The sequence below is a fragment of the Malaya genurostris genome, chromosome 1 (genome assembly GCF_030247185.1).
Source record: "Malaya genurostris strain Urasoe2022 chromosome 1, Malgen_1.1, whole genome shotgun sequence".
Taxonomy (NCBI): Eukaryota; Metazoa; Arthropoda; class Insecta; order Diptera; family Culicidae; genus Malaya; species Malaya genurostris.
This window is the reverse complement of record NC_080570.1, coordinates 38,196,192-38,220,568: the sequence shown is the minus strand read 5'-3', so window position 1 is coordinate 38,220,568 and position 24,377 is coordinate 38,196,192. Positions and strand designations below refer to the sequence as shown.

At 39.9% G+C, this 24,377-nt stretch overlaps 1 protein-coding gene across 4 annotated transcripts in view; it reads right to left on the bottom strand.

Moving 5' to 3' along the window:
• Positions 1–24,377, bottom strand: part of LOC131437600 (neurexin-3) — a 297,301-nt gene that overhangs the window by 141,619 nt on the left and 131,305 nt on the right. The gene's annotated exons all lie outside the window — the stretch shown is intronic.

Below are 24,377 nucleotides of genomic sequence, written 5' to 3'. Positions count from 1 at the left end.
CTTTAAAGGCGATTTGCAAAAACTTACAAGATATCGATCGATTCCTGCTCTCAAGGAAGGAAATCAAATACTTCTTACAAATGGTTAAAAAGCTGAAAAACTTGCTCAGCAGTTCGAGAGTGTACACAATTCTAATTTGAACGTTGTGAGTCCTATTGAAAATGAAGTCTCACTGAAATATGAGCATATTTCAACTCAAGTGTTATCACAAGATGACATTATTGAGACGAATTTTGATGAAATTAAATCAATTATTAGGAAACTTAAAAACATGAAGGCTCCTGGTAATGATGGAATTTTTAATATTCTTATTAAAAATCTTCCCGATGTTGCCGTGAGACTCCTGGTTAAAATTTTCGTGTTTTTCATTAGCTTACTTCCCGAAAAGATGGAAAACACTAAAGTAATTCCTATCCTGAAACCTGATAAAAATCCAGCAGAAACATCAAGTTATCGACCAATTAGCTTACTTTCTTCTATCAGTAAACTTTTTGAAAAAATTATCTTGTTGAGAATGATGTCTCATATAAATGAGAATTCAATTTTTTTACCAGAGCAGTTTGGATTTCGTCATGAACATTCAACTACTCATCAACTTGTCAGAGTAACGAACATGATAAAATCAAATAAATCTTCTGGGTTATCCACTGGAGTTGCTTTTCTAGACATAGAAAAAGCATTCGACAGTGTTTGGCACAAAGTTTTAATAGCAAAAATGTCTGATTTCCAGTTTCCTATTTATTTGATCAAAATGGTTCAAAATTATTTAACTGATCGTACTCTTCAGGTTAGCTATCAGAATTGTAAATCTGAATTGCTACCCGTACGAGCCGGTGTTCCGTAGGGTTCGAGCGTAGCTCCAATCTTGTATAATATTTTCCCTTCTGATCTTCCAAATCTACCCGTTGGTTGTCAGAAATCGCTATTCTGTGACGACACAAGTCTGTTAGCCACGGGTAGAAATCTAAGAGTGATCTGCAGTCGCCTACAAAGAAGTTTAAATATTTTCAGTGATTATCTGTCAAAATGGAAAATGAAACCAAATGCAGCAAAAAACGCAATTAATTATCTTTCCTCACAAGCCAAGAGCTTCTTTTCTTAAACCAAACAATAATCACATTCTCAAATTGAATGGTTTGGAATCGACGTGGTCTGATCAAGCTAAATACTTAGGTTTAACGTATGACAAAAAAAACTCACTTTCAAGGATCACATTGAAGGAATCCAGGCAAAGTGTAATAAATATATTAAATGTTTATATCCTCTTATAAACAGAAATTCTAAGCTCTGTCTAAAAAACAAATTGTTAATTTATAAACAAATTTTTCAGACCAGCCATGCTTTATGCAGTACCAATTTGGTCAAGTTGTTGTTCCACCAGGAAGAAAACGCTTCAAAGGATTCAGAATAAAATTCTGAAAATGATTTTGAAGCGTCCTCCCTGGTTTAGTACAAATGAGTTACACAGACTCACAAATATAGAACCATTAGATGTAATGTCACATAATATTATAAGCAAATTCCCACAAAAATCGATGCAATCTTCAATTGAATCGATTCGCTCTCTGTATTAGTTAGTAAGTTAGTATATAAGTTCCTTTTCCCCATTACACAATACAAGTAGGTTTAGAATTTTCCCTACACAAAAATCTCAGAATTGCGGAAGCAAATAATGTCCTAATGGTAATAACCAAATCATATATATAATAGGGCTGAAAAGTCACCACTTGTGGCTGAACACCCAATTTCAATCTTAATAATTTAATTTTAACTCATATTCCAATAAATAGTTATTTAAAAAAAATTAACAGAGCAAACACTCACCGACAATTATGACAAACACTTATAATGATTTTCAAACAGTGTTAAGATTTGGTTCGAAACTGGCTACGAAGTGAAGGCAAAGAGGTCTGGTTTCGTCGCCAACAAAAACTAAAACCTCCACGCTGTGAACGACCGGCCTACTGTGTTTGGGGCGATGGAAAACTGTTCTTGTTATTGTGGTAGATAATCCAAAAATTTTATGACGCATGCAATCCCCAGCCAGCAAGAGAATTTTTTTCCAATTGAACATGTTGAATAGATTAGTTGGCTGGCGTAAATTGTTCCCATGGACACGGACGTATAAATGTCAGTCCCCGAAATGATCCACTCATAATCATGACAAGCACACAACAACCCGCACTCGAAACGTCGACATGCAATGAACGACATTCGAACCAGAATTCGATAAACCTCCCTCTCGCTCTCGCTCTCTCTCTCTCTCTCTCTCTCTCTCTCTCTCTCTCTCTCTCTCTCTCTCTCTCTCTCTCTCTCTCTCTCTCTCTCTCTCTCTCGCATCCCGACAACCAGTGTAGAACCAGGCTCATCCGAAAGTCGAAGGCGAACCCCCAAAAACTCGCAATCATCATTGTTTGTCTGATGAAATACGTATGATGAACCATTCGAGCTGTTCTGCTCTCTCATTCCCATTTGATTGCCCACTTGAAGCTTTTATGTCAAATCGAATTTGCCTTCGATTTTCGGTTCTTCGTTGGATTCTGTACCTTCTTTCGTACGAGGCATGAGAGAGAGGTAGGTCACAGGTCGTTTCGTTTCTTCCGGCGCCCGACAATCGTGCACTTAACCGTTCAACAGCGGCCCGGCCCGGAGTGAGAGAACCGTTTCTTCATCGAATACACCGAAGAAAGCTTTTGATGAAGATGACGTGTGCGGTAAAAATGGCCGCCTGAAATCAAAGTGTGCTGGGTGGAGTGTCGACGAAGTAAACGGCAAAGTGATCATCCACGGTTCAAGGGGTTGCCGCGTCGGGAGGTGTGACCTGCTAAGATAAGACGAGCAAGAGACGACTCGGTCACGACTTGGTTACCGCGGCCTGTTTGCGCTTCTGCTTGTCTGCCTGACGTTTGCCTGACGTTTGCCTGCCACAGCCTGCCTGCCGGGTGACAGTCGCACATTAATTACGCAAACTACTTTAGCCTCATTAAGATGATGGCGGGGGTTTTATATTAAATTTTATGCCACTGCGCTGCCACTTTAGTGTGCAGCCTTGCTGGCACATGGCTCCCTCCGGATGGACGGACGGCAGTACGCCACTTCCGTGCGGTGCCAAAGAAACAGTGAAGAAACGATAATAGCCTGCTTACTTCACCGCTTCAGCAGTTCCTTCGCGGCTCACACCCACCATTCCAGACGCGGAAAATCTCGTTCGATTAAATTCCTAAAACGCCCGGAAAGACCGTCTTGTGTTTCGATACGGGAATTGTGTTTTACGCCACACGGCCGACCTTAGTTTGGGCCCTCAGTCTGGGAGCTCCTGTTGTAGAATGATAGAAAAAATTCAACCCAACTGCGAGTAGTAGGCGTTGAGCTTTTTTTTTTGGGAACAAAAACGTGACTTTTATTGACTGTCGTTTCAAATGACAGTTTGAAATTTCAAAAAGCGCATTCCATTTCTCGAACCGGAAATGTTCGCAATATAACTCTTTCAAATTTCATTAGCATTGTTAGCTTTCAAATAAGTTTATCACAATTCGTTAAATCATCTTCATGAAAATTCAGTCGAAGACAAATGTGCGGTTAGTCGGTTGTGTCACTTATACTATAATATCTACAGAACCGAAGAGCGACAACCATTTGATTTTCGAACTTCATCCAAAATTCAATAGTAGATTTCAACGCTTAGACTTGTCTGTTAACAGATCGGCTTAAAAGTTCGTATCGTTTCTATAAGAGGGCGCCACTAGAATTAAATCCATACCATTTTCAGTTAGTACCAACCTTCAAAAGATACGTGTATAAATTAGACAGCTGTCTGATTATTAGTTTGTGAGATATTGCATTTTGAGTGAAGCTACTTTTGTTATTGTGAAAAAAATGGAAAAACGGAATTTCGTGTGTTGATGAAACACTACTTTTTGATGAAAAAAAGTGTCGCCAATACCAAAAAATGGCTTGATGAGTGTTATCCAGACTCTACACCGGGCGAAGCAACAAATCGTAAGTGGTTTGCAAAATTTCGTACTGGTCATATGAGCATCGAAGACGATGAACGCAGTGGACGTCCAAAAGAGGCTGTTACCGATGAAAACGTGAAAAAAATCCACAAAATGATTTTCAATGACCGTAAAGTGAAGTTCATCGAGATAGCTGACACCCTAAAGATATCAAAGGAACGTGTTGGACATATTATTCACGAATATTTGGATATGAGAAAGCTTTGTGCAAAATGGGTGCCGCGTGAGCTCACAATCGATCAAAAACAACAACGAATTGATGATTCTGAGCAGTGTTTGGAGCTGTTATATCGAAATAAAACCGATTTTTTTTCGTCGATATATAACAATGGACGAAACATGGTTCCATCACTTCACTCCGGAGTCCAATCGACATTCAGCTGAGTGGACTGCACGCGATGAACCGAACCCAAAGCGTGGAAAGACTCAACAATCGGCCGGTAAGGTTATGGCGTCTGTATTTTGGGATTCGCATGGTATAATTTTCATCGACTACCTTGAAAAGGGAAAAACCATCAACAGTGACTATTATATAGCGTTATTAGAGCGTTTGAAGGACGAAATTTCAAAAAAACGGCCTCATAACCGATTTTCGCAAACTTAGATTCTAATTAATGGTCCCATACTCAACTCTTGAATATTGTTGGGATCCAAATTACGGTTCCAGAATTACACGACGATAGGTATTTGGAATTTCAAACCTTCGTTCAAAGTCCGATACAAAAGTCGTAAAAAATCCTCTAAATCACTTAGATTTTCCACAAATGGCTTAAACAGCTTTTTTTGTTCGATTTCAAGAAACAAAAACAATATTTTGAAAAATACCACAAGAATATGAGAAAGCTATCAGTACCTTGCTTTGTAATCATCAAGTCAACCGTTTCAGTAGTTTAATCACTCGATCGTTTCTGCGTTGCATCGCATTCGAAATGAGAATTGCAAAAAAAAAGAAACTAACAAATTGAGACACAGCGTTTCCGGCAGCCGACTGCCCAGAGCAAATAATCAACTTTTACTACGTTCCATCAGGAACTGTAGCTCATAGTATTTTGCGATTAAGACACAAAATTGACAATGTTTTTTGCTAATTTCAACATTTGTCAACCGCTTTAAAAGGACTCAAGTCCTCCTCCTGTCGGAACCCGGTTCGTTTCTTGACATATTTCTGTTGGCACCATTGGAGCTGAGTCTGATACTGATAGGACCGAATAGTTTATAAATCACTTCTGATCGAATGGAAAAAACATCCCGGCCCCAGATCAGCCCCCCACCGGTGACAAATTCCCGTCATCGACCGGAAGGCAAAACAAACATCAACCCTCACATGTCGGTTGAAACGCCCAGACGACCATTTTCGATTCCTACGAGTAGAAAAATCCTCATCAGCCAGAAACGAAAAAGACGAATGGCACTTTATCCTCATCTAGGGATCTGTCCCTCTTCTAGCCACCGCTTCCATATGCAAACAGTATAAATTGTCTCAATCGATAGCATCATCGTTTTCTTCTTCTTCTGCCTCCGTCAGCAGTTCCAGTTCCAGTTCCAGGATTGATGAAGCTGCTGTGATGAGTGGTGACGGCAAAAAAACACACACACGGACGTCTTTCTGGGAATTCACCCGAGGGGCAACACCGATCGGACCCCTTGAAAATAGAGGACGGTGTCGGAGGATCTTTGCTCCGGGAAAACCAGCACACATGTGTCAGAAATTTATGTTCTACCTTTATCATTATCACGTCATATTTCCGGTCCTGTTGCATGACGGGAAAAATCCGATATTCCGATAGCAGCCGAGATGATGGCTCGAGGGGCAAAGGTCCGCGGAAGTGATGCAAGATCCGTATCGATGATGGGTTCATATTTTTTTTCAGATGTTTGAAATTTTGTAGGGGTTGCGGAAGGTTGCAAATCTATCCGAAGCGAAGGTCAGACCGGAACAGATTGAATGGAAAGATTGTTTCTGGTTTGTGGCAGGCCCAAAATTTAATGCTCGCGCGGGGAAACGACGATGGAAAACGGCTACGTTTTTCGGTGCCTTTCGCATTTTGGGGAATTTGTTGTGGAACGGTTGAATGGAAAGTTAATTACGAAAGGCAAATATTTTCCGATTGTTTGCAGTTGAGCCGGATAATAGCAAAACCAATACAATTTATTTGCCGTCGCATTCAACAGAGTGTAGCAGCAGACAAATGAAGCGAAGATGAAAACTGTTCATGTTTTTTTCATATTCAATATTTGCTATGCTGAAATTATGACCAGTTTCAGTTCTTTGACAGAAAATAATCGAGATCCGAGAGAGGTTCCATCGACCTCGCTCCGCCCCGATGCAGTGTTTGCTTCAAATGAATTAAAATATTACCGGGGAAATCATCTATCGTTTGTGGATTGTCCGAAATTGACGTTCGCGTTCAAATTGAACTAATTTTTTCTTTTGTATTTGTCGATGAATAAAATTGTGAAAAAAAACAAAAATTTACGAGACTCGCAGAATCTTTCCTACATTCCATTCCACATGCCAGAACAGCTTAAAGCGCTTGAAGTAGTTACACGATAAGGATCGACACTAGAAGGTTCGAGTCCGGCGTACTTCGATTTTTTGCCGAAAGCGAAATGCCTTTACGCGAAATAGGGTTCAGTGAAAGTGGTTTCTTCTTCTTTCTTCTTTGGCTCGATTATAGAGGTTTTAACCTTAAGGACATTCGCCTCTTCAAACTGGAAAAACTTTCTGACCGTATGTGCGGCGGGGTTGGGAATCGAACTCTAGAAATATTATTTCACTGAAAAAATCATTTTACTCGGAACAAATTCATTTCTTACTAAACCATTTCTTGGGAAGCCATTTCGTTTAAAGCCAATTCACCTGAATAGCTTTCACCGAATTCAATTTAGACTATATGGAAGCTATTTTACCGGAATCCGTTTCACTAAAAGTTTGTTCTCTAAATATTAAAGACTGTCCCAAAAAGTATGGACGCAACCAAAAACCGCTGCCATTTCGCAATGGTTCAGAATCTGTCAATTTTTATGGCTGCATCCTGTTGTTTATACTCTTCTCTAACCACTTGTGCAGTTGTTTATTCGTATTTATTAGTTTGTTTCGAAATGCGTGGACTTTCAGCAGAACAACGTCGAAAAATTGTGTACAAATGATGCACAGAACGCGGACTGTCACTGAGAAAGATAGCAAAAATGGAAGGAGTAAGTGAAAAAGCCGTGCGAAATGCAATCAGGAAGTTCGGTGAGGATAACACCTTTGAGGATAAACCGAAAACGGGTCGAAAAAAAGGTCCTGCTAACCCTCAGTTGGATAAACGTATACTAAAGGCGTTCGAGCAAAAGAAGGAGGTTTCAGTTCGGAATGTGGCCAAAAAAGTGGGCACTTCGGAGTCAAATGTTCTTCGTGCTAAAGAACGTTCGAATCTTCGAACCTATAAGAAGCAGAAACAAAGAAAGAACAATCAGGCCGAGGGTTCGAAAGCTGTACCATGCGATTCTTGCTGGAAATTTGAACTGCATAATCATGGACGTGAAACTCGATTACAAATCCTTGCCGGGACCACAATATTATACGGTGCGAGAAGGGCAAGTGTTAAACCAGTCCGAGACATCGATTGAAGTCGAAAAATTTGGTAAGAAAGATAAGGTCTGGCAAGCAATTTGTAGCTGCGGTAAGATTTCGAAACCCTTCATCACCACTGCTTCAATGAACAGCGAAATATACATCAAGGAATGTTTACAAAAACGACTTCTACCCATGATTCGAAGCCACAAGGATCCTTTTGTCCTCTGGAAAGATCTTGCTTCTTGCCACTACTCGAAATCAACGGTAGAATGGTATACTACCAAAAATGTCACTTTCGTCCCAAAAGACCGTGTAATTCCGAATCCGGAAGTCAGATCCGGATGAAATTTAGGAGTTATGTATGAAATCATACATACCATAAGACATCGCTGAGAAAAGTGAGTTAGAGTTTCATTTCAGAGCTTGTAACCACTATTTCTGGTGCATCCGGAACCGGAAACCGGGACGGGTATGGCTGGAATGCATACGTTTGGCCGTCAACTGTCAAGGCCTATCGATTGGAACTGATTGGAGCCCCTAACAACACGGCTCTGTTTATTTTTTTAAAATGTTCAACACTCGTTTTGTATAGGACCATGATACCATTCATTTGAATCTAAGTTTGCCATCGCCGAAAAAAGTTAAAAAAAAGTTACATATCCACACAAGGAGTCTATCAAAAATAAGTTATCCACAATTTTTTCTTTCAAATTATGATACAAAATTATATTTTATTCAAACTAAAAATTTAACCTTTATTGAACAAGGTTAAACTTGAGCACAATGAAAAACGGATGAAATTTAAGTTATTCCTTCGCGAATTTTCGAACGCTCTTCAACAAGTTCCGGACAAGTGTTGCATCGCGTTTTTTGAACGCTTGAGCCCATTTTTTTTTGGAACTCCTGCATGTTCCCAGCTTTTTTGAAAATCTTTTTTCACAATTGCCCAGTAACGTTCGGCGGGTCGAAACTGAGGTCAACTTGGTGGATTGATATTTTTCTCAACGAAATTTATACTCTTTTCCGCAAGCCAATTGAGAGTGGTTTTGGCATAGTAAGCCGACGCTAAATCCGGCCAAAACAGTGGAGGTGTACTATGCTTCTTATATGAAGGCAGCAATCTCTTCTGGAGACACTCAGATCGATAAATTTCTGCATTTATAGTTCCGGTAGTGTAAAAAATGGTTGACTTCAAACCACAGGAACATATTGCTTGCCATACCAGTACCTTTCGAGCGAATTTCTCAACTTGAATCGACCTGTCCGCATCGCTCACATCCTCCCCAACGACGACAGTAACGTATCGTCCATCAAAACGCATGCATCCGGACACCGTAAAAGATGCGAATACAATTTCCGGGCCCTTGTGGCTGCTCGCTTCTTCTGTTCTACACTTTGTTTCGAGATTTTCTGCTTCTTGTAGGTCTTCAGGTGATTTCGCCTCTTGACACGCTGGATCATTCCGACACTCGTTCCAGCTTTTTTGGCCAAATCACGTATTGACATTGATTTGTTCTTCATGATTAGAGATACCACTTTCTGGTCCAGTTTCTGGTTGGAAGAACCGGGTTTTCTGTCTCTTCCTGGTAGCTCATCCAAAGAACAGTGTTCCCCAAACTTATTATTGATGGTTCTAACACTGGCATGATGAATTCCAAACCGCTTCGCCAATTTTCGCATAGTAATACCCTTCTGACTTAGCCATGAGTCCAGAACCTTTCCTTTTCCTTTTTCACTTCCTTTTCAATATGCGACATTTTGAAAACGCAGAATTTCAACCGCACAAACAAGTAAACGCTGACAACCAAACGCACAGAATGCTGTGATCTGAGCATGAAAAACCATCACAAATACATGCGTGCAACACAAATGTATGTGGATAGCTAATTTTCGATATACTCCTTACAGTCGCTTTTTTGTTCTTTTTTCCTCCAAAAGATTTGCAAAACATCATCGATAGATTCGAAAGATTTAAAACTTATTCTAAAATTTTGTGAACATGTATTTTTCGCATTAGATTTTGGTACAATTCTGGATTTTTTGTTGTGATAAATAAATAAGTTTTGGATGCGTTAGTGCCTTGAATTCGTATTGTTTTTAAATGAGGAAAACCAGAATATTTGAGTTTTTACCTTTTTTTAATAACAATTAACTATGCAGCTCCATTTAAGTTCTATTAGAACTAAGCACATTGCGCGTTATTATTAGGTTTTGTACCATCACTGCTAACTGCTCAATTTATTTGCTGGCAAGGTAACGTAATGCAACATAAGACAGTTTATATTTGTCGTCTCGATAAAAAACTTAATTATTATACAACGCTGCCTCGCAAACCGCATGTTAATATTGATTCGTCATCATGAAGTTGGAAAATCAATAATATTCGGAAAATATAACCTAAAATAGGCATCTTGAAATTTCAAATAAACATTTTAAACACTCAGAAACACCGGTGGTTTAAACAGATTTCTGTTTTTTGCCCCCGTATCTCTAGAAAATGTTTGTTATTAAAAACCAAACAGTCTAAAAATAAATAAATAAGTACATAAATCACACATCACCGATCGGAAAATTCTCGATTGAAGTGAGAAAAGCCTTCAACCAAGCGGCAGTCACGCATTCCGACTAACTACACTCGAGTATGGAATTGAAAACCGAAAAAAAAAATTCCCGGTGAAAGCGAACTTTGGATGACACTGCCCGGATTCGTACTTTGCACCACTACCACAGAAATCAACTGCTGACGTGGCTAACTGAGGCTGGTCAGATTTGCAACGATTTCCTTTGCTCGCATCACCGTCGGCCAACTAGGATTGAAATTGATTTACTACCTATGGAGAGGCAAGTCCCTCGTAATAAAATCATTCTACTACAACTTCAAAGCAGTGGTGGCGTAAAGAAGGGGGGGGGGGGGAACTCTAACGCTGAAATATTGCCTTGCTGCTGCTCCTTGCTTCCCTCCTGTTCATTCGGTCCACGGCGGAAGGATGTCCCGTGGATGCGTGGTGCTGCATTTCGAATCCAGTTATGACTTTTTTTTTCGCTGGTGCTAAAACGAGTCTGGAAAACATGTGGACAGCTTTTTTTGTGCCGGTCCTCGCATGCCAAAATTTTCCCAAAGCTATTCCAGAGAGACAGAGCGAGAGAGAGAGCTCAACGGAATGACTTTATGGAAATAAATGTGTGCCGCCACTGCTCTGGGTTCGTGTGTTCGGTGGTTCCGTGCAGTTTTAGGGTGTCTCCGAGGTAAGCTGCAAAGCGGAAACTCTAAAAAAAATCAACACTCGAGAATGCAGTATTTGATGTATGAACATCAAATTACTGTGAAGTCCCTCGGTTTTTTTTGTAACTGAGTAGGAAACAGGGAAATCTACCCAACCCAAGAAGGGCCACCCTCGAGGCCAATTTTCGGTGTTTCACCGAAACCAACGGATCGCTCTCGTAAGCTAGTCTCGGTTTTAGCACCGAGCTAATGAGCTTTTCGGATGAGCTAGACAAATATGTAATTAAAACGTTGGTGCCAAAACTGGGATATGCTTGCTATGCTTTTCCGACGTTGCACCCTGCCGGGCACGAACGAACGAACGAACGATACTCTCATTTAAAAGCAGCTTAGTCATGGGGTACTTTCGGAACGGAATCGTGCCGGAATCAGAATGCACACATTCCGGGACTAATTTTATGCGAATATTCACAACTCAGGAACTAAAACCAAAACAAAAAAAAAACGTCATCCACGATCGGTGGTAAAGAGAGGCAAACAATTTTGCCTCTCATGAGTAACGTCTAACCAAGCATCATTTCCGGAACGAAGTTTCCATAAATTATACTTCTTTTCGAGAAGAAAACGTTGGGCGAACAACGACCAAAAAAAAAAAAGAAGTGTGCTGGTAATTGCCCTACAACTTTTCCTGCCTTTCGGTGGTCGCCAAGCAGAAATTTTGATAACGATCTCTCGACTGCAAGAAGAAACCAAAAACCGAACCTTAACTGCCGTGACCGCCGTGGGTTGCGTTTTTCTTTCGATCCAAGTTGGCCGTGCTTTTCGTGCATAATCAGGCCAACCCACAGAAGGCGACAAGAAGTTCGTTCGATGACGCCGATTGTAACCATTTCGCGTGAAAGAGACGGGGTCAGCTAGAACAAGAATCGGTTTTCATAATTTTACGGCTGTTGGTGTTGGCCTGTCGGTCGGCCAAGGTTGGTTGCCGGGCGGACCCTAGTTTGCATGGAAATTAGGCAAGCTTCCGTGTAGGTAGTGGCGTTTGGGGTGTTGGGCGAAATAATCAAGTGATTACTTCTTTTTTACGTGCACTAAATCGTACACTTTGGTAATCCGGAGCCGCATTGAGTAACTTGAAATGAGAGGATTTTTTTTCCTTTGCCGATTCATTAGTGTACAGGACAATTGCACGGCTAGTGTTGCAATCTTACAGACACTAAGAATACTAAAAAACTAAGTGAGACCATGGTCTCATATTCGGAACAATTCCACCGAAGGACAAACTGTTTCAACTGTGTAATTGCAGTGAGACACGAAAATAAAAAAAAATAAGAAACTCTTGGTTTTGTCTCCTTTCCGAAGACAAACTTACTTACTAACTTACGTACTTACTTACTTACTTACTTACTTACTTACTAACTTACGTTACATACTTACATACTTACTTACTTACGTACTTACATACTTACATACTTACTTACGTACTTCGGTACTTACGTACTTCGGTACTTACGTACTTCGGTACTTACGTACTTCGGTACTTACGTACTTTGGTACTTACGTACTTCGGTACTTACGTACTTCGGTACTTACGTACTTCGGTACTTACGTACTTCAGTACTTACGTACTTCGGTACTTACATACTTCGGTACTTACGTACTTCGGTACTTACGTACTTTGGTACTTACGTACTTTGGTACTTACGTACTTCGGTACTTACGTACTTCGGTACTTACGTACTTCGGTACTTACGTACTTCGGTACTTACGTACTTTGGTACTTACGTACTTTGGTACTTACGTACTTCGGTACTTACGTACTTCGGTACTTACGTACTTCGATACTTACCTACTTCGGTACTTACGTACTTCGGTACTTACGTACTTACTTACTTACTTACTTACTTACTTACTTACTTACTTACTTACTTACTTACTTACTTACTTACTTACTTACTTACTTACTTATACTTACTTACTTACTCACATGGTTGCTTGCGTACTTCCTTAATTACTCACTTACTTAACACATGGGCTGAAAAGTCCCGAGCCTAACAAAGAGAACACGTTTTTTTTGGGTTCAAAATTAACTTTATTCATCAACGTAAGCTTCATCAAAAGCAACGCAATCATTCGAGCACCGCTCTAACATTCCCACAATACCACTTTTGTAGAACGATTTAACTGTTGCCTCAGTTACAGCGAGTTACCTCTTCATTCGTGCAAAATTTCATACCGGCGAGGATTTTTTTTCAGGTCTGCCGAACAGCCAGTAGTCGCTGGGAGCCAAATCTGGCGAACATGGTGGATGTGGGCAGCAATTCGAAGTTGAATTCATGTAGTTTTGTCATTGTTTTGATTGATTTTTGACACGGTGCGTTTCGTTTCGTTGCAATTTCAGCCTTCAAACGCTCTAACAACACTATATAACAGATCGGCTGAAAAGTTCGTATCGTTTCTATGAGAGGGCGCCACTAGAATTAAATCCATCCAGTTAGTAACAACCTTCAAAATATACGTGTATAAATTTGACAGCTGTCTGATTATTAGTTTGTGAGATATTGCATTTTGAGTGAAGCTACTCTTGTTATTGTGAAAAAAATGGAAAAAAGGAATTTCGTGTGTTGATGAAACACTATTTTTCGATGAAAAAAAGTGCCGCCGATACCAAAAAATGGCTTGATGAGTGTTATCCAGACTCTGCACCGGGCGAAGCAACAATTCGTAAGTGGTTTGCAAAATTTCGTACTGGTCATATGAGCACCGAAGACGATGAACGCAGTGGACGTCCAAAAGAGGCTGTTACCGATGAAAACGTGAAAAAAATCCACAAAATGATTTTCAATGACCGTAAAGTGAAGTTGATCGAGAACGCTGACACCCTAAAGATATCAAAGGAACGTGTTGGACATATTATTCACGATTATTTGGATATGAGAAAGCTTTGTGCAAAATGGGTGCCGCGTGAGCTCACAATCGATCAAAAACAACAACGAATTGATGATTCTGAGCAGTGTTTGGAGCTGTTATATCGAAATAAAACCGATTTTTTTCGTCGATATATAACAATGGACGAAACATGGCTCCATCACTTCACTCCGGAGTCCAATCGACAGTCAGCTGAGTGGACTGCACGCGATGAACCGAACCCAAAGCGTGGAAAGACTCAACAATCGGCCGGTAAGGTTATGGCGTTTGTATTTTGGGATTCGCATGGTATAATTTTCATCGATTACCTTGAAAAGGGAAAAACCATCAACAGTGACTATTATATAGCGTTATTAGAGCGTTTGAAGGACGAAATTTCAAAAAAACGGCCTCATTTGAAGAAGAAAAAAGTTTTGTTTCATCAAGACAATGCACCGTGTCACAAGTCGATGAAAACCATGCTGAAATTGAACGAATTGGGCTTCGAATTGCTCCCTCATCCACCGGTATTCTCCAGATTTGGCCCCCAGTGACTTTTTCCTGTTTTCAGACCTCAAGAGAATGCTCGCTGGTAAAAAATTTAGAAGCAATGAAGAGGTAATCGCTGAAACTGAGGCCTATTTTGAGGCAAAGGACAAATCGTACTACAAAAATGGTATCGAAAAGTTGGAAGATCGCTATAATCGCTGTATCGCCTCTGATGGCAATTATGTTGAATAATAAAAACGAATTTTGGCAATTTGTGTTTCTATTAAACGATACGAACTTTTCAGCCGAACTGTTAATATTCACTGTTAACGGTATTTCCTTTCTCAATACAGTCGATAACCTTTCCAGCCGATTGTTGTGCCTTCGGCAGCTTTGGACGAGGCTCACCACAGTTGCTGTCCACTCAGATGACGATCGTTTTGCTTCTGGAGTGAAGTGATGAATCCATGTTTCATCCATTGTTACATATCGACGAAAAAAATACCGATTTGTTACGTTTAAATATGACCAAACACTGCTCAGAACTGGTCAACAAAGAGGCGAACGCGGCACTCTCTTTGAACAGAGCTTTCTAATAGTCAAATGCTCGTGCAATAGGAAGCCAACACGTTCTTTTGATATATTTACTATGTCAGCAAACTCATGAAATTTCACTTCTCTATCATTCAAAACTGATTTTGTGGATTTTTGTTATGTATTCTGGTGTTTTGGACGTCCACTGCGTTCTGCATGATCGGTGTCTCTCTTGAAGTCAGCAATACAACGTTTTATTGTTGTTTCTGATGGAACGGAGTCTCCATAACAATTTTTCCGGCCATTGCTTCGCTTGAACGGCATTTTTTCCCATCAAAAAGCCGTGTAAAATTAAAACACGAAATTGTTTTTGATCCATTGTTCTGAAAGTAATGAAAGTAGTGTCCCTGGTTGGCGGTTCAATGCATAGGGCGCTGGTCTTACAAACCAGCTGTCGTATGTTCGAGCCCCGACCTGGAAGGATTCGTAGTGTCAGTAGAATTGTAGCACCAGCCATGCACTGGTTCTGTACACTCTGAATCGGCTGCGAAGCCTGTTGAAAAATGATGGTCAAATTCCACTACAGGAATGTAATACCAAGGCTTTTTTAGTGTCACTCTTGGAACAGCAACTCACAAACTAATGAATAGAAGATCGTGAAATTTTTATAACTTTTTTTTAAAGGTTAGTAATAATTGAATTGAGCGTTCGGCGAAGCGACTAGCATTAATTGCATTCAAATGGATTACGGTAAAATTTACTCCGATGAAATGACTTTCACAGAAATAGTGTTCAATAAAATACCTTTCGACGAAATGCTTTTCAACGAAATTGCTTTCAGGTGAAATGGCTTTCGGCGAAATGGCTTACGGCGAATTGGCTTTCTTCGAAATGGCTTTCGTCGAAATTGCTTTCGGTGAAATGGCTTTCGACAAAATGGCTTTCGGCGAAATCGTTTTCGGTGAAATGACTTTCGGCGTAATGACTTTCGAAGAAATGTCCTTCGAAAAAATGGCTTTCGACGAAATCGCTTGCGGTGAAATGGCTATCGACGAAATTACTTTCGGGTAAATGGTTTTCAACGAAATGACTTTCAGGTGAAATGGCTTTCGTCGAAATGGCTTTCGGCGAAAAGGCTTTCGGTGAAATAGCTTTCGACGAAATGGCTTTCGGCGAAATGGCTTTCAATAAAATGACTTTCGAAGAAATGGCTTTCGGTGAAATAGCTTTCGACGAAATGGCTTTCGAAGAAATGGCTTTGTAAGAAATGGTTTTCGACGAAATGGCTTTCGGTTAAATGGTTTTCGAAGAATTTTCTTTCGAAGAAATGGCTTTCGACGAAATCGCTTCCGGTGAAATGGCTTTCGACGAAATTGCTTTCAGGTACAATGGCTTTCGTTGTAAAAGCTTTCGACAAAATGGCTTCCAGCGAAATGGCTTTCAAAGAAATTGCTTTCAGGTAAAATTGCTTTCAGCGAAATTACTTTCAGAAAAAACGCTTCTGGGCGAAATCGCTTCCGGTCAAATTGCTTCCAGTGTTCTAACTTTCGACGAAATTATTTTCGGCGAACTGGCTTTTGGCGAAATTGCTTTCGGTGAAATGGCGTTCGGCGAAATGGCTTTCGGAGAATTAATTTTCAGTGAAATGAATTTCGGAAGTTTCAGGGAAACGCATTCCGGAGAAATACACACTTAAAACCATTTCTTGAGCTCGGCATAATAAAATGCCGAAACTGATCAGCAACACCTAAATTTGCTGATTGCTCAGTAATCAATACCCATGTTTCTGAACTTCGTTAAATGCATTCACTGATATTTCGGTAAAATGCTTCACTTTGCCGAAATTTGGCATAATTGCTTGCTGAATTTATCAGTAAACAACAGATATGCCGACATCAGCAGAGACGTTTGCCGAGATTTCGGAATATGCGCTAGCTGTTGCCGAGATTCAGCACGACAGCTGTCATTTATTGCCGCGTTACATTTTCGCATCGCATTCCGCGATTATTTTCTGATGAAAGTCTCAAGTGAAAAAATGGATAATCTTCGAAGAAACGTGGATCCACTTGCAAGTAAAAATATTGAATAAATATAGTGACATGTATCGCTTTATAAAAAGCGACTTTATCAGATCACATTATAAGGGAAAAACACCCAACACGGGGCTCAAAGAGTCCTCGAGACAAAACTTTGGGGGATATGCGAAAAAATAACCCAATGCATGGACAAATTCAATAGATCCAAGCAAGTTAAGTATTGAAAATTTTTGTATATTTATTTTCATATTTCCAGCTCGACTCAAGGTGGCCGCATCCGGAAACGCCGCTTTTTATTATGCTACATGTTTCAAGGTAGAGGCTTTAAGCACTACTGGCAACAAATTTGTAAGCCTCCTTTAAGTGTTAATAAAATGAATTTTTGATCCTGAATGGTGTGTTTATAATGTTTAGAAATTACAAACAAAATTAATTGACTAGATTTTTAATTACTGATGATTCGGTAATTTGTTTTTTTTCATTTTTCGTTTTATTTTATTGCCGAATACTCAGCGAACGTTTCACTGAGCAAACAGTAAATCTTATGCTGGCGATTTCGGCAATATTTGACGTTTGTCAAATTTGAGGGTGCCGAGACGCTCAGTTATTTTATTTTTGCCGAGATGATTGCTGATTACTCGGCTGTGCGAATCTCGGCATTTTTTTGCCGAGACTCAGCTAAAAAATTTAAGTGTGTACCTTTTAGTGGAACGGCTGACGGTAAAATTGTGTCCGATGAAGTAGCTTTCAGTGAAAAGACCTTTTCTCAATTGAAATTATAAGTTTGGAATTTTTTCTGAAACTAGATTTTCTTTAATACAAAATATTATTGATTGAATTTAAACTATTGTCGTGTTATTTCGCCTCGCATTCGAGTTGCATATTTCGATTTGAGCAAGAAAACAACCCCTCATTGAGCTCAGTCTTTTAAGTCTTCGTTATGTCGTCCTTTCGCTCGTACTCAGCATCATCATCGTCATCGCCTAACTGCGGCTAAAAACCAAAATGACTTCAGGTTTGGCTTAAAAAAAAAACAATAAAAAAAGTAAATCAGGAACACGAAAAAACCTCGCACACACACAGCAAGCGGGTAACTTCGGCATGCGAAGTCAGATTAAAAAAGTTCTTCAAGTGAACTGCTGTTGTAGAAGAAGAAGAAGAAGTAGTAGTTACTTGGTGGCGGCGGCGGCGGCGGTGACGGCGTTACCAAAATGAAGAAGAAGACGAAAAAATAGCGGAAACTTCTACGTTTCCTTCATTTGACGAAGTTGAAAACGACGGCAAAAGTTTCAGCTGCTCCGCGCGACAAGACGAAAAGTGTCAATCGATAAGACTGAAAACGAGTTCTGAAACTTTTAACCTAGACGACGACGACGTGCTGAAATAAAGATTTTTTTTTGTTGGTGACGGGATCGAACCTGTGTTTTGCTGTGGCTTGTTTTTTTTTTTCGAACGGAAATCTGTCATATATGCGGGAGAGCACATCACGCTGAGAGATTTATTCCGATTCACTCCGTAGGCGGCACGCACCGTCGTTCCGGAACTGACACACCGAGTTTGTTCGTAATCCCGGTAACATGTGTAACAAATGGAAACAGATTAAGATAAAGCTGACCGATTTTCGTCCTTGGATGCGTCCTTGCGGAAGTGAAGCAAATAAAAACAAAAAAACGAAAAACCTCCGGCCCACTCAAACTGCCATGACGACAACCGACCGAGGAAAACGAACGAACAGAGAGAAAAAAAACGCCGCCTGCTGCCTCCTGCAGTTGACGAAGGACGATTGTTAAAACTTGCCAACTTCTTGCTCATGTGAATTAGGATGGGGGAGGGGGGGAGGCGGGGGGTATTCGAATCGTGATGGCATTGAGATTAGCAGCTGCCAGTGTTGGACCGGGAAAATAAACCGGAAAAGTTTTCTTTAACTTCCTCAAGGATAATCATTTAAACTCGGATCCCAAATTCTCGCCGGTGGAGTCACAGGCAGGTAGAGCAGGTATATAAAATCCAATTACCCAATTGAACTCAACCAGCATCCGGATCGCTTTTCCGAGATGTCGTAAATGTTTATCCAAGCGCGCGTTCCTCATCCCGGCAGCAACAAGCTCGTTGAACTGCTGTTGCAATCTGATAGACAAGTGTAGTGTGACATTTTATTTTCAAGCTGAAACCAGGAACCGAGTCGGTCGTATTTACATCCGAGGCCGATTTCAATTAACGATAAATCGAATGAGATTTTGCGAGAAAGAGAGAAAAGCGAATTAAAATTCTTAAGAATAACAAGGGAAAATCCATTTCGCGTTTGACAGGTTTCAATCCAAAAGACGGCGGTTTGTTTTTTTTTTCTTTTTTCGACAGATTTCAGTGACAGTAGGCGGCTTGATTCTGAGGTCGCTTACACGCACACTAACATGAGTCGTCTTGGGGATTGAAAAAAAAGAACCGAAACTCCGGGCACTCCACAAATTGAATTCCGCGCTACCCACGCGGTGTTTCTGCACCATGCATACATCTATACATACAAAAAAAAAACAAAACGCTGTTCCGATTCTCATACGTCACTGATGACAACAAGCATCCGCCGGGACGAAACCCACTGGCTCGGTGGTTGTTGTTGTTGTTGTCGTTCGGACCTTATGGCGCGGCAGAACATGGCAATTCTGCGTCAATCTAATAATCGGAATATCCGGGAATCTGTCCGGGAAGTTTTCCAGGAAATTTGATCGGTGTCAGGCAGTAGGCGAGAATTGCGAATGATAGGCGGCAGCACATCGCTAAGCCGCCTTCTTGGATGGATGAAATTGAAATTGGCCTAACGGCAGAATTTTAGAGGGAAATCAATTCATTTGCAATTTGCCATAAAAAAAATCTCAAAGCAATCAAAACATTGTACGTGGGGGCGGGATGACGAACGCAGCAGAAGGCCACTGCACGATTTGTAAACAATGGTCCTGTGAGAACCACGAGTCAGTATCAGCTCAGTTTCAAAAATGGCTTCCGGGTAGAGGTGTTTCAAATTTCAAATGCTCTTTGATGTCCCGGTTCTCGGTAATATTTGTGTCCGGACTGAATCTGGATCAGAGGGAAATCTAGTTTTCTTTGGAAACGGTGTTCTTGTCGGTTTGTTTGCTCTGAAAGTTTCCTACTGCTTAGCTGCAGCCTCACAAACTGTGTCCTCTGCCAAGGCACAGTAATTGGAATTCGCAATTAAAAATCGAGGCGTAGTTTAATGGGATGGGATGGTGAGGATTGAATATTTCTAAATAAATTAAGGGTTGAAATCAGTGGCCAAACTTGTCAAACCTTTCGGCTACTTTTTGTTCTCTTTCATATTTTGTCGTGAATACGACTTACTTCACTTTTCAAAAAGTACCCTCTGAGAGAGTGATAAGTTTTTGATCGTGAATATCTCTTGTTGTATCTAACGAATCAACAAAATTTTTGCTACATGCCATCGGAAATATGATCACAATTTTATGATAAAATATTCAGTTGTGTGACATAATCGCAAATAATTCAAAATAAAGCTATTCTGAAATGTTTGGTATAAACCGGTATCAAAGAGGATAATTCATAAGGCACGTTTGCTTTTCTCGTATTTCTAAAGCTCATAGCTCAGTGATCTGTGAAAGGATTTATATAATCTAACCACCAATAGAATCGAAATTTTTCAACTTAAACGTGGACAACAGCATTGAAGTATTTCAATAGTACACTATTGAAAAACCTGTCTCATTTGACCCATGTCAACACCAGCCAATCAGAACGCGTTCTGAGGAAGAGAACAAAATATCTGCTGCTGTACAACAAATCGTTCGAGAAAAATGTTCCGAACAGAGCTTTATATCGTAGTGAGTTACACAATTTGGTCCTTCTGAAAGGCAGGAATGAATCCCGTGCAGCATCCTGATAGTTTATTTCAATGGAATACAAATCCAAAATGAAATTATCTACATTAAAATTCTATGTGCTTCTATTTTTATAGCCATTAGGACCGCCAATTAGTGAAAAAGCTACAAACGAAATCACGTAAAAAGAAACCCTTTTAACAAAAATTGGATCAGCTTGGATTCTATCGCCAATGCGAGCAGATGTATTTTGTGTCGTTTGCAAAGCTAGTTTCGCTCCCGACAAGAGCGATTACGTCACAGCTGCTAGTCGTTTGCATTGATGAAAAAACAACGAAAAGGGGTCATCGGTGAAGAGCATCACACAAAATCAGCCCTTCTAATAGCTCTAAAAGTTTTCTAAAGAACTATTAAGATTTCTTACTCGCAAATCGAAGGTAAATATCCTCAGTTTAAGGCAAATCTAGAACAGTTTGAATAGATATGTACACTTTTCGCTGTGTGAAATTCACAGTAATCGAGATCAAGTGAAGCCTTCTTTGTTTTTGCGAAAAATGTGAAAAAGGGGAATGCTTGCATAATTCATACAAATGATCAACTAATTGATATTCGGAAGTGTTAAGGAACATGTCAGTTGTTTTCGTATTCACGACATCCAGTTATGTCTCTGACATTACCCACCCGCCTTTTTAACAATTTAGAATCCGAATCAAACGTGTTTTTAGATGTATTGAATCATGCTTTTTTCAACATTGGTTTCGTGGGAGCGGGTTATTTCGCCGAACACCATTTCACCGAAAGCCATTTCGCCGAAAGTCGTTCCGCCGAAAGGATCAATTTCAGCGAAAGTGTCGTTTCGCCAGAAAAGGTAACTTCGAATACATCACACTACAAATTGTGGCTGTTCATAAAAATGTGTTTTTTTTCACACACGGAGCGACCGAAATTACCGCCTCTGCGCCTAATTTTTTGAATTAGCTGATTTTAACCACAACAATTCCAAAATATCTATTAAATTAGTTGAAATTCGTTTTTTTTTTATTTGATTATAGAGGTTTTAACCATAATGTCATTCGCCTCTTCGAGTCAGAAAATTTTTCTGACTATGTACGGGGGTTGGGAATGAACCCAGGTGCGCTGCGTGAAAGGTATCGACTAACCCATCACGCTATACCCGTTTCCTGAAATTCAAAATACATTTTGCTGAAAAAAAAAACTCTTGTTTTCGGAGAATGTTGACGAATATCTTGGACACAAACCAGCAAAATTTCAATTCAATACGAAATTTAAGGTCCTCGTAGTTCTACGGGTTTTTCAAAATCTTCGGGATTTTTTATGGTCTTTCGGATCTTCAGAGATTTCTGAGTTTTAGGCATTTTCAGGAGTTTTTGGGGTCTTTCAGGTCTTCAGGGGTTTTCAACGTCTTCAGGGTTTACTGGATCTTCGGGGTTTTTATGAGGGTTTTCATAGTGTTCAGGATTTTCAGTCTTTCGGGTCTTCAGGGTTTTCGGGGTCTTCGGGGTTTAAGTCGGAGAGTCCACACGGTTTTCTGGGTTCTCAGGTTCATCAGATTTCAGTGATTCAGTCTTCAGGTATTTTTTTGGGATTCAGATTTCTTCAAGCTTTCCAAGATCTTCAGAGTTTTCAGAGTGTTCTAGGGTCTTTAGGGTTTTCTGAGTTTCTAGGCTTTACAGGGTCATCATTGTTTTCAAAATCTTGATACAGAAGGTTTTAAGATCCTCATGGTTCTACCGGGTTTCAGAATCTTCTGGGTTTTATGGTCTTTCGGGTCATTAGAGGTTTCAGGGTTTTCAAAATTTTCAGGATTTTTTGGGGTCTTTCAGGTCTTCAGGGTTTTCTGGGTCTCCGGGGTTTTGATGATCTTCAAACAGAAGGTTTTCATAGTGTTCAGGATTTTCAGCGAGTATAAAGGGTGGGGAAGCAGATCAAAGCCCAATTCGTTCAATTTCGCCATTGTTTTCATCGACTTGTGGCAGGGTGCATTGCAGCAATCGCGGCACCCACTTGGAAAAAACCTTTTTCATGAAGGATAGTAAATACACTTCCATATGATATCTGTGTCATCTCAGCAATCTCACGGAGCTTCACTTTACGATCTTTCATTATAATTTTTGTCACTTTACTCACACTTTCCGGTGTAACGGCTTCCACAGGTCTACCCGAGCGTTCCGCGTCATTTGTGTCGGTACGACCACGTTTAAACTCGGCGAACCACCGACAAATCGTTGCTTTTGATGGACAAGAGTCCGGATAACATTTTTCAATCCATTGTTTCGCTTGCACGGTGTTTTTACCCATTAAAAAACAATGTTTTATCCAAACACGAAACTCGGTTTTTTCCATTTTTAAACAAACTACAAAACGACTTTGCTCCGACCTCGATAACTCAGCTGTTTCTGGTTGGATCGACTTAAAATTTTGACCCGTTTCAAGCAAAGGTTAGAACTCTAGAAAGACGTGGTTACTGGTTTACTACGAGCGCCATCTCTGCTTTAGTCTCGGGACTTATTGATCCATGTGTTACATGAAAAATATATTCCAAAACTGGATTTGAATCAATTCCAACCGATATGCCTTGTCAGTTGACGGCTCAGCAAATCGACTTAGGCTATATCGGACCTCGAAAGCACCGGGAATATTGTCTACAAACTCTTAAACTGAACTCACTTTTCACAAGCGATGACTTGAGCTATTTTCACAAACTGTGATTCCACACGGAATTCCTGAATTTCATCCCGATCCGACTTTCGGTTCCGAAATGACTGGGGTTATGAGTTTAAAAAATTTAAAACCTTTATATAAAGTGCAACGTTACGCGCATATACGCGTTGAGGTACGGAAGAAGAAAACACAATACCGCCTCTACGAACGAAGCACATGGCGTGCTGCGTTGGATTTCGTACACACGGTAAACGAATACCGACACTAATGGCTAATGCGTAGCAGATTTTCGGATACATAATAATGGATTCAATGGTCTATTTGAAAAGACATGCGCCGGATTTCCATGCTTAATGATGTATAGGAAATTTTTGCAGCCGGTATAATTAAAATGATACAAGTAATAATGAAAACTTCGTAAGATCGGAAATTAGCGTAAAAATCCGCTAAACTAATGAATTTTTTTTAGTGCTAAATCTTTTAAAAATGCATGAATCGTCGAGATCTAGCGCATTATTATATATAAATATATATATATATATATATATATATATATATATATATATATATATATATATATATATATATATATATATATATATATATATATATATATATATATATATATATATATATATATATATATATATATATATATAAATGCAGAGATCATTCTTTGTAATCGCATCACGTAAGAACGGATGGACGGATTGAGATGCTTTTTTTTTGTTTGATCAGTTTTTACCCCCACCGGGTTCGTGCATCAAAAAAATTAGGAAAACTTACCGGAAAAGTGGGAAAAACCAATAAAGTTATTTTGTATGGACAATGGAATTTTCCACTGCAAAAGTCGCCAATGATTGCTAGATCTACAATTGATGTTTGGCGCGCGAGGAGATGCTTAGTATTTCGCCGTTGAAGAAAAGAATACTAGATCTTTGGAAAATCGTTCGGCGCGCAACGAGTAGATTTGGGTGGAGATTTTACATGCATGATTGATTCGTCATTTGGAAACACGTGCTTAATAGGGTATCAAAATCATTACTTGCCAAATGACTGTTTTAGCTATACCGTAAACAG